This window comes from Pituophis catenifer, unplaced genomic scaffold (genome assembly GCF_029215685.1).
Source record: "Pituophis catenifer annectens isolate HBS135680 unplaced genomic scaffold, rPitCat1.0.hap2 SCAF_3, whole genome shotgun sequence".
In the NCBI taxonomy this organism is placed as follows: Eukaryota; Metazoa; Chordata; class Lepidosauria; order Squamata; family Colubridae; genus Pituophis; species Pituophis catenifer.
This window is the reverse complement of record NW_027256883.1, coordinates 176885044-176896372: the sequence shown is the minus strand read 5'-3', so window position 1 is coordinate 176896372 and position 11329 is coordinate 176885044.

Genomic DNA, 11329 nt, shown 5'->3' with positions numbered 1-11329 from the left:
TCCATTTCCGGCTGTCACTGCGTCCTGCAACCCTCCCGAGCTTTGTTTTCACTGGCAGAGGGTTGGAGGAAGACATGGCAGCCAAAAACAGAGCTCGGGAGCCTGTTTTCACTGGCAGAAGCACTGCAGGCCGGTCCCAGGGTCCTTCACTGTTTCCAGGGTGGGACCATGGGCCAGATCTAAGTACTTCTTGGGCCGAATCCGGCCCACGGGCCTTGAGTTTGACACCACTGGTCTAGACCTTCAAGGAAGAGATTGTTGTGGTCTGCCAGCAGCCTGCAGAGCTGGCAGCGGAGTCGGACAGTGATGAGGCTGAAGAAGAACATGGGCCAGTTCTGGAGGCTGGGGAAGGCCCAGATGAGGGCTCTGCGTCAGAGGCAGAGATGGCATCAGGGAGTGAGGTGCAGACTCCAGAGCCTCCAGAGACTGATAGGAGTGACGCAGAGGAACAAGAGGAGCCTGTTCCTAATGCACGCATGAGAAGAGCTGCCAGAAGGCAAGAGCAGCTCAAGCAAAAAGGACAACTTGGGAGTAGGGCTAAGAGATGATTAGCCCCTCCCATAAGGCTTAAAACAGACCAGCAACAGCATTTGGGCTTTGCTGGAAAACAACATTGGTAGCTTTGTCTTCTTCTTTGTCTACGTCTTGTATTTATTTTTGTATCTGTGACTTCTGAACGTTTTCCAAGAAAGGCCTTTGGCAGTTTGCCTAATTGGACAAGGTTTGCGATAGGACTGAGGAATTTGTGTTGGGAGGAATTTGCTTTAATTTAGTTGAACGACGTAATTCTTAGCTGTTCAAATAAAGTTTGTTTGTTTTTTCACTGACTGATTTTCCTATTACTTACTTGGGCCTGGGTCACAACAGAGAGGTGGAGCAAGGAATTTGGACTCTGAAATGAGAGTACAGTGGAGAGGTTTCTACTTCATCAGCTGAAGTCCAGCAAAGAAAGGACTTCAGGAGGAGGAGTGGTCACCGATTACTTTCGATTGCTTAGATGAATACAGCAAACTGCAAGTGGGGTTTATAGGCAAATGTTGCTAAGTAAGCAAAGGAGTGAATCTTGACACGGTTGCTACTTGAGGAATGTTTTTGGTTTTGCTTCTGGATTGGTGGGGTGGGGGCAACAAACAGCAATTTCAATTTGTGTGTATGGAGGCAGAGCTTATGGTTGTTCCACTGCAGATGTCACAGGGCTCAGTCCATTGTGCTGCTTACATCAACATTAATCTGCTGGAAGAGATAATATAACAAGGTTGATATATCTATCTTATCACTATGCTGATGGTATTCAATTATACATCACCTACCCAGGGTGAACTAGGGATGCTGTTAAAGTCCTCATCTGGTGCCTGGAGGCTTTGAGGTCTGATTGTGCCAAAACAAACTCTGAGTAAATCAGAATAACTCAGAGTTATTGTTTACTAGTGATAGCTCTGGCTCTGTCCCAGCTCAATATACAGATTTTGATTGGTTCATACATTTCCTTAATAAGCAGATGTTGAACTTTAGCCAAATAAAGGGGGAAACAAGGGGGAAAATGACTATTTGGAAATCTCATTTTCCTCATCAGCCCATAATCAGCACTAACAAAACTGTGTATCCCAGCTGCCTTTATCCTGTGCTTCCCTGTGAAACTCAACAAAGAAATAAACTTGGCTTTGGTTCAGATTTAAAAATCCTGTAAGAGGTGACTTCTGGACTGAGAGCAAGTTCCTGTTAAACATACAAGCACAGTTGGAGCAAATGTTGTGTTAAAATGAAAGAGATTACTTACCTTTTCATAATTGAGAGAAGATGAACATTTTTAAAGGAGACTGCACCAGTGGGTAAAGATCAAATTTAGAATGAGGCCAGAAAAGAGTTTTATCTGTAGTCCAAAGAATGCAGAGTCTTTCCAGGAAGAAACAATTACAGTGGGATTTTCTTTTTGTCACAAAACCTGTTTTGGACATGTCACTCCAAATAGTCTGGTTCCAAGTTCTATTTGGTCTTCTAATGATCAGTGTATTGTAGCAACATGCCTGCATCTCAAAACTGTCTGGAAATGCTCTTTGATTCTTCATCTCCAAAAGAAGAGGCCTTTGCTTATTAAGCTTTCAGAAAATCATTACAACATTGTGGCTTACTTCCATTTCTTTTTGAATTTGGAAAAAATGGCATATGTAGACATTTAGTCTTGAACCAGAATTTAAATAAAGAGACCTCTTAGAGGATATACAGTTCATATTTTATAAGAACAAAAGGAAAACTCTTAATTCCTTTATATATTTTATTGATGAAAACTAAGTGTAATTTAAAAAAAAAACCAGTTCTGGAGTTTCTCTTGGACTCATGGCTCCTGCAAAACAGCAGGAGAAAGTGGTGGATGGAGCAGCTCTGCTCTGCTCTGGATTATGCATTAAAAACCATACAATCATAGGGCTGGAAGGGACTTCAGAGGTCTTCTAGTCCAACCATCTGCTTGAGGCCATCCCAGCCAAATTGTGTCCAGTCTGTTTTTGGAAAACTTTTTCTTTTTGGGGCTGATGAAGCACCCACAATCCCAGGAAGCAAGTTATTTCATTGATTAATAGCTGTCACTGTCAGAAAATTTCTTCTTATTCTAGTTGTATCTTCTCTTTTACAAGCTTCCAGAGCAAGCTTCTTGCTCTGCCCTCTAGGTGCCCTAGAGAATAAGTCACTCCCTTCTTTGTGACAGCTGCTCAAGTTCTGGAAGATGGTTATCATGTCCCGTCTGAGCCTTCTCTTCGAAAAGCTAGACATACCTAGCTCCTTCAACTGTTTGTCATACTATTTAGCCTCCGGTCCTTTTATCTTTATTGCTTTTCTCTGCACACTTTCCAGGATTTCAACATCTTTTTTGTATCATGATGACCACAACTGTACACAGTATTCCAAGAGTAAAGCGGTACCATCACTTGTTATTGTCTTGATACTATTGATGCAGACTAGGACTACACTGGATTTTTTGGCAGTTGTAGTACCCTGCTGGCTCACACTTAAGTGGTCCACTAGACACCTAGGTCCTTCTCACAGTTACTACTCTTGATCCAGGTATGCCTATTCTATTATGTATTTGGTTTTTCCTACCTAAGTACAGGACCTTATTTTTCTCACCACTGAAATGCAACTTGTTGGATAAGGCCTAATGCTCGAATCTGTCAAGATCATTCCGAATCTTCCAAAGTATTAGCTATTCCACACAATCTTGTGTCATCTGCAAATTTGATGAGCTCCCCTTCTATCCCCTCATCAGATTGACAATAAAGGTCTCCAGTGCCTTTATTGTTCTCTTGTCTGAAACATTGGCAAGAAAATAACCAAGCTCAGAGAGCATTGAAGACCCCGCAGTTCAACTCTTGAGCTACAAATATTCTTTTCCATTGTTCTCTTGTCATCTCACATTTAGTTTACTGCAATATGCCCTGTAGGAGGCTGCCTTGAAGATCACTTGTAAGCATCAATTGGTCCAAAGGACAGCAGTTTAAAGCCCTCTGAGGCTGTAAAACCCAGGAACCAAGAGCTACTTGGATTTCTGGAATAGTCTTTATTGCTAATAGAGTTATGTAACAGAACTTGAAAGTCTGCCAAAACAATTCGGTAGGTGTATTTATTTATTTATGAGAGTTAAAGGCTGCCTAATTCCAAAATAATTCTGAGTGGCTTACAGTAAAAATAGGGCCGGGGGAGGGGGAGTAAAAGAAATTTCATGTGTTCAGACACCCCCAAACAACTGACCCCCAAACCCAAGTTTTTAAGGACTTCTGGAACATCTCATCATGTTTGCATAGCTTCCAAATAAGTAATTGATGATACCACTTTACCAGTATCGGATCAAGACAACTGGATATTTTTCTGGGCCAGTGCAGGGTTTGTGGGGCGAGGAGGACACCATATTGTGATGTTCCTTTCTCAGTTCTGTTCTGATTATAGTATTCTTCAACTCTAAATCACGAGTGAAATGTAAAATTTGTTACTACCGGTTCTGTGGGTGTGGCTTGGTGTGGGGGGTAATGTGACTGGGTGGGTGTGGCCAACTTTTTTTTTTTTAAAAAAAACTTTTCAAAGCATTTTTTCTAATGCTTTGAAAAGCCTCTGCCAATCAGGCAACTCAGCTGGGATCGGCAGAGAGGCTTTTTAAAAAATACCTCTCTGACGATCTCAGCTGAGTTGCCTGATCAGCAGAGAGGTATTTTTTAAAAAGCCTCTCTGATGATCCCAGCTGAGTTGCCTGATGGTAGAGAGGTATTTTTTAAAAAGCCTCTCTGACGATCCCAGCTGAGTTGCCTGATGGGCAGAGAGGTAATTTTTTAAAAATACCTCTCTACCATCAGGCAACTCAGCCGGGATCGTCAGAGACTTTTCAAAGCATTTTTTTTTACCACCTCTTCAGCCAAGAGGTTGCAGAAAAAAATGCTTTGAAAAGCCTCTGATGATCCCAGCTGAGCTGTGCAATCACCGGAGCCTTTTTTTTTTTTTACTTTTAAAAGCATTTTTTCTTTGGACGAGGTTGTAGAAAAAATGCTTTTAAAAGGAAAAAAAAAGCCTCTGATGATCGTGCGGCTCAGCTGGGCGGGGGGGGGGGGGGGGGAGGGGCGCAGGGATTTTTGCTACCCATTCTCTGAACCACCTGCTGCCATCGCTACCGGATCAGCTGATCCAGTCCAAACCGGGAGCATTTCACCCCTGCTCTAAATGATGTTGAAACTCCTCTGAAACAAAATGAGAACTTTGGGCCTTCAATGACTTGCCACAAGTCTAGGAGCTGCCTCCTGAGCTTTAGTGGCTGCTGAGTTGCTTCTGATTTCAGTTCAAAATGTATGATTGTCACCTTCAAGCCTTATGGGTTGTGGCCCAGATACTGTACTTCCATGACTGTCTCTTCTGACAAGGTTTGGCTTGCCTTGTGTGTTCCTGCAGGGATAGTTCCTGAGATTTTAACCTTATAGGATGTTAAGAAAATGGGAGCCTGATGATGTCCCTTCTCTGTGGTAGATTTGGAGGTTTGGATCTCCTTGCCTCCTGAAATGTAGAATGCTTCAACTCTCCTTGTGTTTCTGTAAATCACTTAAAACTGGTTGTTTTGCTGAACAATTTGAGACTACTTATGTGTGGACTGCCTATAACTTTTTCATTGTGTGTGTTCAAATTATATTGTATGCATCTCTTTTTTTGGTAAAAATTTTCAAATGTATCCAAAAGATATGAGTTTCCATAATCTGGCAGTATCACATTCAATTCTCCTTGCTGATGCACAGAGCCAGTGCCAACCAATCTGTCATATATACTTATCCATTTAAGATTCCATATTGCTAAATGACTGGAATTAAGATGACTTGCCCATAGTTCATAAACTTCCATCTTGCAAGAATTTGGTCCTCTGCACAGTTTAAGTGGTGGTTTCTCTGTTGACCTAATGGCAACCTATTAGGGATTGATCTTGTCCATTTTCAAGAAATAGAAGTTTAATTGCATGAGAAATAGAATCAAATAATCAATTTTATCTTTCATTTCTAGAACTCATATTCCCAAGCATAAACTTGGATAAATCACCTTTATTTCAATAAGTCTAACACAATTACTTTTTGCTATTGGGGGGAATTTTTCACCTTTTTGTTTTGAAGAGAACAGTAGCATCTTTCATTCAATATCTCTGCAAAGATTCTAATATGATTAAGGAAGGTTGAAATACTTCTGTTAAGTAACACTTTCCAGGTCTTGATTTCTCTTCCAATATTTCCACTGTCAATTAGCCAAAGCAATTTCCGCCGACTAATAAAGCAGTTGGTTAAGCTTATTTTCCAATCAAAACTCACTTAATTTCAGCAAATAACAGTTGAGAGGGAGAGAAAGAATTGATCAAAGTGCATTTAAATAATCAGCCTGCTGTGGTTGCAGGAAAATCAAACTGTCTGAAAGTAAACAGAATATCTATTTCAAGGAAGAGGTAATCTTTCTGAAGCCTTACTTTAATATAAAAATTAAAATATCTTGTGCTTGTTCAGTCACTAGATGCAAAACATGTCTAGCCGTAATTTTAGATATTATCAAAAATGCTATTTATTTATTTATTTTGTCGCATTTCTATGCCGCCCAACTCCCAAGGGATGCTGGGCGACTCTGTTCTTTTATAATAGCTCATATTCCCCTAGACTTTCTAAAGCTAAGAGTTTTTATTTATTTCTTAAATAAATAGAATACATGAGGAAAGGTAGGGGTCTTTTCTAATCCAACAGCTAACTCCAGAATGGGGCACACTCATTGGGGCTCCAGGCCAGTTGGCAGAGAAAACTTTTTTGTTTTGTATCGATAATGAAGTCAGGAAACATTATACCATTTCAGACAAATGGTTGCCTTAAAATCCTCCAGTGTTGGAGCATCCACAACAGCGGTGAGTTGTTCCCTGTTCGGTCCGGTTCTATAGAACTGGTAGTAAAAGTGGCAGGAGGCTCTGCCCACCTGCCATAACATCATCATGGGTGATCTGTGCATGTTCCCACTGCGAACCGGTAGTAAAGGTAAGTAGACCCACCCTGATCCACAACTTCTGGGATACAAGCCATTCCACTGATCAATTGTTCAAACTATCAGGAAATTTCTCCTTAGTTTTAGGTTGGTTCTCTCCTTGATTAGTTTTCATCCATTGCTTTTTGTCCTGCCTTCAGGTGGTTACTTTTCTCCCATGCTGTACATGGCTGTTTCTTAACTCAGCTTCAGAAATTCCAGTGATGTGGCAACAAGCCTGGATCATGGCTCTGTGCAGTCCATGGGTACTGCAAGGCCACATATATTTGCCCTCATATCCCTTTCCCACATTACCTCCTTTGATGCTAAGGCAGACCTCTTTCTTTCTTTTCTCTTTTATGGTACCATACAGGAAGGAAAGCTTTGCAATACTATGGCCAGGGCTGGGAAAGGAAGGGAGCTCAGGCAGAAATAGAAAGTATATCCACTGAGAGATGTAAGGAATGAATGGAGCATCAGTGTATAGCATTTAAGATCATTTATTTTAACCGTTGAATCAATTGAAATATTACTATTTTTTAAAAAGCAGCTGCCAATCAACAGGGAACCACAACAGTCTGGTATTCAAGAATAAAGTGGCTGCCCAGGGCAACTACCAGATGCTGGAGGGGAAGCCCATAAACCTGGAGCTGCTACTAGAATGGGTTGAAGCATTGAAGGGCTCAATGCAGCTTAGGTCAGAAACAGCGGATGTAAATTGCAACAAGGAAATGTGGGCACTGGGTGTTCTGTATTGATATATTTGCAATGGGCTGGGAGTTAGACTCTGGAAGTGGGAATGGCAGATGATTTGCCCATAAAAATATGTTGGGTGGGGATGTGGTGTTTCTGAGAGGGTAAACACATGCATTTTAATGAAACAAGTTTTCTATTTTCAGAACATGTGATATCCAGCTTGATCCATACAATACAATCCTATGCATGCGTAATCAAGTACTATCTCATGGAATTTTTTCTTCCCTCCCTCCCTCCCTCCCTCCCTCCTTCCTTATTTATTTGGTTCCCTTGTTTCTTTTCTTGAGGCCATTTAGTGTATTATCTTTTTCAGCTACTGAAGATCATTTGCATTTCCACTTATTGTCCACATTAAATACATGTGATAGATAGTTTGAAAAAATAGTTTATCTAGCTATAAACTGTATATACTGTTCTCTTGAGTTTGTTGTAAAATCAGCTTTCACTTAGAATATACAATGTTTGTTTCATTAAAAAGAAATCTGCTCCAAATGTTTGAATGCTTGCAGAAGCAGTGATACGTCTGTCAGTTTACATATATTTGCACCAGCTTCCACACAGGAATAAATTCAATATAGGATGTTTGAATTCCTTATGAACCAGTCCTAAGAGTTATGAAAATCAGTCCATGGTTCCTCCTGGATATAATGTTTCTAGATTGTTTTCAGTCTAAAGACCATATTTTACTATTAGGTACAGACAAATTTCCCAAATTCCTTTTATGTCACCTAGGAAGAAACATACAAGTTCTTTATGAAAAACAAAATGAATAAAATTCTCACCATCTCTACACAAGGCAAATTCAATAGGGAGAACTATTTCTATAATGGAAAAGGACAATCTGGTCCTATTAAAGGTGAAGAGTCAATCAAAAAATAATAACAGACTTAATTCAGTTCCACTGAATTTAGTTAGCTGAATTCACGGAGATTCAAACTGAGAATATTATGAGCTAGGTACACAAAGCTCTTACTTATAAGGACAAATTTGTCAGTTTTGGTTTCTTCTGTGTGCATTTTCTAAATCAAATTCAGTACTGTACTCATGAACCTGGATGGTTTTAAAATGGAATCAAACAAATTCATGGAGGGAAATAATACACGTGCCTATTAATCCCATGTCTAGAATAAAATGTGATATGTCTTTTGTCTTTCCATAACTGCTACCAAGACACAAAAGTAAGAAGATACTGTTCCATTTCTTCCTACTTTCTAGAGACATAATATCGACCAATGAACACAGTTGTTGGTAAATTCTTCCTATATAATTTTGGAATAGATTTGGGAACTTTTGCAGATAGAAATTCTTAGCTCCTATTTCCCCCCAAACAAACAGTATTTAATTAGCTTCATTTTCTAGATGTATAAATATTTATATTCTGATTTAAATGGTATTTAAATGGTAAAACAGCTGCAACTGTTTTATTTAAAATCTTATAAGATAGAAAGGTGTAGAGAAGAGTGAGGGTTTCTCACAGATGGATCTACCCACATATATACTCATCCACTCAAACTTCTTTCGAAATGTGTGTTTATGATCACAGTTTAGCAGAGCTAAAAGAACAAGAGTAAAATCAGGGTCCTATATTCCTTAATCTGGTTCTGCAGAATTTAGATCTCTGTTCTGTTTGTGGCTGATTGGGAATTGTTGCTTGTAGATATTATAATTCTATAAAAATATGCATTTTTGCTTAGTATTATATATAATTCATTCTAGGAAAGCAAATAATCATGCATAAATATGTACTAAAGCAAAAGCAAACAAATATTGTTTAGCAGGATGTGTAAAATTCTACCTATCAATATAAGATTATAGTATGGCAATGTTATAATTTAACACAATCCTACTCATTCATTTCCAGTTTGCAAAATTGTGACTTTTATTTTCCAGAAATAAATAAGAGGAGAAAGGAATACTGTATTAGGTATGTTCAGTACCTTGAATTATTTATTAACAAATAATGAAGATAGAATAAAAAAAAAGATAATTATTAACGCTGAATCACTAGCATTTTATTAATGTACTGCAAATTAACCCTCCTTTAGTGACTTATTTTTTACTAGGAGTGGTATGTTGGAGCTAATTTCCCAGCATTAAGAAAGGTAGGCAGGTGAACACTCCAGTATATATCAAGAATAGTCTTTAGGCCTTAAACATTTGGTGACAACAGCATGAAATTATTGAGCCATTTAAAATGAAACGAGGCTAAATCATGCCAGACACTCTACTTTTAAGTATTTCTTTCCCATGTTCATATCAAATAAACTCTAAGATGGTTTAAGAAAATTCCAATCTGGATCGGAATGCTTTGACAGCTGTCTGCCAGGTGTTCAGTCCAGATTGCCAGCTACCGTGCTTTTTCCATTGGACAATTCCCATGCTGCTTGACTTTCTAACATACTGTGCCAGGAAATGAATGGCCATTTCCTTTCCTTTCTGTAGGGAGATCTTAATAAATATATATTCTTACATGTATTTGGGTGCATGTATGTAGTATGTATATAAAGTTAAATTGAGATATGCAAAATTAAAGCATCAACCTGCACTTATATGCAAATGCAACAGCTAGTTTGAAAATTCCTTTCTTGCATTTTCCCAGGTTTGGCTTCATAATGTCTGCTATGATAAGTCTGTCTCAATAGTGTAACGGTAATAGCATTTGCTTGATCTATTAGAGAATATTACTGGTTTGAACCTAGCAGAATGTTTTTAATTATTAATTTTCTTTCCTGGAACTTTTACTGCTTTTTTAAAAAACAAGTTCAGCATTGCACATTTAGATTGACTGTCATTTAAGGCAGAAGAACTTTACAATATTTATTCATTTGGACAATTCGGGAGCTGGATGGAAAAAAAAAAACACCACAGAAAAATTGCAGCATTTAAATGGTACAGCAGGGGATTTATTAAAAAGGTGGAAAAGTGGTAGCTTAGGGAAATAATAGTGAATAACAACAACAGCAGCAACAACCAATGACCCTATATTCACTTTGCTCCTGGAATACCTTTGATAACAGTAGCTGCTGCAAAGATTAGAGAGCCTTAGTGCAGGGGGTGTCAATGGCATTATGCACAGTGGTCAGTTTCAGCAAAAGGACTCTTCTCAGAAGAAAGTAAACCAAACCAAACCAAACCAAACCAAACCAAACCAAACCAAACCAAACCAAACCAAACCAAACCAAACAACAACTTGAGTTTGCACAAGCCAGAAAACATTACTTTTAAACGTGAACAGAAATCACATTTGCAGTGGTTCAGAAATGAATAGAATATTTTGGGTACCCAATATATTTACACAAATGGCAAGAGATTTGGTGGGATAATATGAAATTAGTAGTATCCACGGCTTATAAGGAAAATATCTATAAGATAATATATAGATGGCACCTACCCCCTGATAGACTAGCAAAAATGTTCCCGGGGCTTACGGCAGAATGTTGGAAATGCGGGTGGGAACATGGCACCTATTATCATCAGTGGTAGACGTGTCCGAAAGCAACGGAATTCTGGGGGAAAATAAAAAAATGGCTTAATGAGATTTTAATGGTAAAAATAGATTGGAGACCAGAGGCATGCCTGCTCGGATTTGTGGTATTTGGCTTTACATATCATCACAGCGGCGAGATTGACATACGCCCAACTCTGGAAAAACCAGAATATCCCAACAGAAGAGGCTATTATTAAAAAAATCTTAGAATGTGCGGAAGCAGATACACTAACCAAAAAATTAAAGGAGAGAGAGCAAACACAGGGAGGTTTAGTTTGGGATAAACTTTATAAATGGCTAGAAAAGAGGAAATTATAACCCATATTAGAGGAGGAATGATATTTATTGAGAAACCTATTCTATATAAGACAAGTGAGGTCGGATAGACCTAATTGATATACTAAGGCATATAAATTGTTTTATCTTCTCCGGATTATAATGTAGAGATATAGTACCGAATATTTGTGTATTAAGGTACTGCAAAGAAGCAAAGAAGTATGCTTGTTTATTGTTGTATTGTTTTTGTGTGTTTTCTTTTTACGTTGGGTTGTTTCTATGTTTTTTAATGAAAAATGTAAA